The sequence below is a fragment of the Rhinopithecus bieti genome, unplaced genomic scaffold, assembly GCF_001698545.2.
Source record: "Rhinopithecus bieti isolate Rb0 unplaced genomic scaffold, ASM169854v2 scaffold_3203, whole genome shotgun sequence".
In the NCBI taxonomy this organism is placed as follows: domain Eukaryota; kingdom Metazoa; phylum Chordata; class Mammalia; order Primates; family Cercopithecidae; genus Rhinopithecus; species Rhinopithecus bieti.
The window spans coordinates 9,535-14,127 of NW_016803958.1; positions in this window are offsets into that span (position 1 = coordinate 9,535).

Here is a 4,593-nt window from a genome sequence, read left to right on the forward strand (position 1 = left end):
AAAAAAAAAAAAAAAAAAAAAGGCATACAAATGGCCAAACAAGTATATGAACAAATTTTCAACATCACTAATCATCAGGGAAATGCAAATCAAAACCACAATGCAATATCATCTTACCCCACCCAGTAAGAATGCCTATTATTAAAAGACAAAAGTTAATGGATGGTGGCAAGGATGCAGAGAAAAGGGAATTCTTATGCACTGTTGATGAAAATGTAAATTAGTACAAGCTCTGTGGAGAAGTGTGTGGAGATTTCTCAAAAAAAAAAAAACAAACTTAAAATAGAACTATATATGATATAGCAATCCCACTACTGGGTATTTATCTGAAGGAAAGGAAATCAGTATATCAAAGGGCTACTTACATTTGCATGTTTGTTGCAGCACTATTCACAATAGAAAAAATATGTAATCAACTTAAGTGTCCATCAACAGATGAATGGATGAAGAAAATGTGGTACATATACACAATAGAGTACTATTCAGCCATAAAAAGAATAAGATCCGTGCCTGTAATCCTAGCACTTTGGGAGGCTGAGGTGGGTGGATTGTTTGTGTCCAGGAGTTTGAGACCAACCTGGGCAACATGGTGAAACGCTGTCTCTACTAAAAATAGAAAAATTTAGCCAGGCATGGTGGTGCACGCCTGTGGTCCCAGCTACTTGGGAGGCTGAGATGGGAGAATCACCTGAGCCCGGGAAGTCAAGACTGCAGTGAGCCAAGATTACCATCACTGTACTCCAGCCTGAGCAACCAGAGTGAGACCTTGTCTTGGAGAAAAAAAAAAAAAAAAAAAAAGGAGAAGAAGAATGAGATACAGTCATTTGCAATAACATGGATGGAACTGGAGGTCATTATGTTAAGTGAAGCCAGGCGTAGAAAGACAAATATCATATGTTCTCACTCATATGCGGGAGCTAAAAATGTTGATCTCATGGAGGTAGAAAATAGAATGATAATACCAGAATCTGGGAAAGGTGTGTGGGTGGGAGAGGAGAGATGAGGGGAGGCTGGTTAATGGTTACAAATACATAGTTGGAAGGAATAAGTTCTAATGTTCAATAGCAGAGTTGGGCAACAATCTCAGATAGCTAGAAGACTTGAAATGTTTCCCACATATAGAAATGATAAATACTCAAGGTGATGGATACCCCAAATATCCTGACTTTAGCATTACACATTCTATGTATGTAACAAACACATACATGGACCCCATACACATGTAAAATGTTATATTCTTTTATTTATTTATTTATTTATTTATTTATTTATTTATTTATTTATTTTGTAGAAAGGAGGTTTTGCCATGTTGCCCAGGCTGGTCTTAAACTTCTGGGCTGAGGCATTCTACCTACCTCAGTCTCCCAAAGTGCTGGGATAACAGCCAGGAGCCACCATGCCCAGCTTATGTTCAATTTGTTTAAAATTCAAAGAAAAAAGTATATAAAATAACTACAGTTACATTAACTTGTTCATTAATACAAAATATAATATGATGTAAACTGTGACATCAAAAAACAAAATGTAGCGGGGAAAGAATAAAATGCAGAACTTTTATGTGATCAGAATTAAGTTTTTATCAGCTTAAAATAAACTGGTGGTCAGGCGCAGTGGCTCATGCCTGTAATCCCAGCAATTTGGGAGGCCGAGGTGGGCAGATCACCTGAGGTCAGGAGTTCGAGACCAGCCTGACCAACATGGAGAAACCCCCGCCTCTAATAAAAATACAAAATTAGCTGGCCGTGGTGGTGCAAGCCTGTAATCCCAGCTACTCAGGAGGCTGAGGCAGGAGAATCGCTTGAACCCGGGAGGTGGATGTTGCGGTGAGCTGAGATCGCACCATTGCACTCCAGCCTCGGCAACAAGAGCGAAACTCCATCTCAAAAAATAACAGCAATAATAAATAAAAATAAATAAATAAACTAGTATAAGATGTCTTACATAACTGTCATGGCAACCACAGGCAAAATATTATAGTTGATACACAAAAAATAAAGAAGAAGGAATCAAACCATACCACTATAAAAAAATCAAGTCACAAAGAAGACTGCAAGAAGGGAAGAGCAAAGAAAACTATAAAACATTCAGGAAACAACTAATAAAACGACAATAGTTAAGTCCTTATTTATCAATAATTAATTTAACTGTAATGGATTAATTTCTTCAACCAAAAGACACAAACTGGCTGAATGGATAAAACAACAAATCTATTTCCTTTCTACAAGATACTCACTTTAGCTTTAAGGACACACATAGGCTGAAAGTGAAGGGATGGAAAAGATACATTCCATGCAAATAGTAACCAAAAGAGAGCAGGGTTGGGTATACTTATATCAGAAAAAAATAGACTTTATGTCAAAAACTGTCACCAGAGACAAAGAAGGGCATTATATAATGATAAAGGAGTCAATTCATCAAGAGGATATAACAGTTGTAAATATATATCTACTTAACATCACCTAAAATATAAACCAAATATTAACATGACTGAAGTGAGAAATAAACAGCAATACAACAATAGTAGGAGACTTCAGTACCCCACTTTGAAAACAGAATAGATCTATGAAAAAGAAAATCAGTAAGTACTAAAGGTCTGAATATTTGTGTTCCCCCACAATTCCTATGTTGAAATCCTAACCACAAAGATGATAGTATTAGAAAGTAGGGCTTTAATAAACAAACAAACAAACAAACAAAAACAGGGCCTCACTCTGTTACCCAAGCTGGAGTACACTGGCACTATCATAGTTCACTGCAGCCTCAACCTCCCAGATGCAAGCAATCCTCCCATCGCAGCCTCCCAAGGAGCTGGAACTACAGATGCAGGCTACCAGACCAGGCTATGGTTTTTTTTTTTTTTTCTGGTAGAGACAGGGTCTTGCTACGATGCCTAGGCTGGTCTCAAACTCCTGGGCTCAAGCAATCTTCCAGCCTCAGCCTCCCAAAAGTACTGGGATTACAGGTGTGCACCACCACACCTGGCCAGAAGGTGGGGCTTTTGAGAGCTAATTAAGTCACGGGTGTGGAGCCCTCACAAATGGAATTAGTGCCTTCATAGAAGAGGCTCAAGAGAAACCCCTATACTTTTTGGCCATTTGGGATTACTGTGAAAAGACACCTGTCTAGGACATGGGCCCTCATCAGACACCAAATTTGACAGTACCTATATCTTCAACTTTCCATTCTCCAGAACTGTAAACAATAAATATCTGTTGTTTACATGCCACATAGTTTATAGTATTTTGTTACAGTATATATAACTGGTTGGCCTAAATGGTCTAGGACAATAATGAAGAAATGGAATTAAACCACACTATAGGCCAAATGAACCCAACAGAAATATATATAGGATTCCATCCAACGGGAGTAGAATGCACATTCTTCTCAAGCGCACACACAACATTCTCCAGGATAGAGTATATGATAGGGCATAAAACAAACCTTAGCAAATTTTTAAAAAACTAAAATCATATCAAGTATCTTTTCTGACCAAAATGGTATGAAACTAGCAATCAATAACAGGAATAATTTTGGAAAAATCATAAATACATGGAAATTAAACACCATGCTCATGAACAATCAATAGGTCAATGAATAAATTAAAAGGGAAATTTAAAAGCATCCAGAGGCGGTTCATGCCTGCAATCTCATCATTTTGGGAGGCCCAGGCAGGATGCTTTCTTGAGACCAGTCTAGGCAACATGGCAAGAACCTGTCACTACAAATACACATATATATATGTGTGTGTGTGTATATATATATATGTATATATATGTACAAATTTTAAAAATTAAAAAAAATTTTTAGGTATCTTGAGACAAATGAAAATAAAAACAATCCATACCAAAACTAATAGGAAGCTGGGCATAGTGGCTCACGCCTGTAATCCCAGCACTTTGGGAGGTCGAGGTGGGTGGATCACGAGGTCAGGAGTTCAAGACCAGCCTGGCCAAGATGGTGAAACTCCATCCCTACTAAAAATACAAAAATTAGCCAGGAGTGGTGGCGGGCACCTGTAATCCCAGCTACTCAGGAGGCTGAGGGAGGAGAATTGCTTGAACCCAATAGGCAAAGGCTGCAGTGAGCCAAGATCATGCCACTGCACTCCAGCCTGGGCAACAGAGAGAGACCCCGTCTCAAACCAGAAAAAAAAAAAAAGTTTACAGCAATAAATGCCTACATCAAAAAAGAAATGTCTCAAACAAGCAACGTTGCTCCTCAAGGAACTAGAATAAGAACAAAGCCCCAAGTTAACAGATAGAAAAAAAATAAAGATCAGAGCAGAAATGAATAAAATAGAGGCCAAAAAAATACAAAAGATCAATGAAACTAAAAGTTGGTTTTCTAAAAGGATAAAATTGACAAGCATTTAGCTAAACTAAGAAATAGAGAGTAATCAAATACAATGAGAAATGAGAGAGGAGACATTACAACTGATATCAAGAATAAAGAATCGTAAGAGACTACTATGAACAATTATACATCAACAAACTAGATAACCTAGAAGAAATGGATAAATTCCTAGATATATAAACATATCAAGATTGAAACAGAAAATCAACAAATAATGATTAAAAATTAAATCCAGTAATA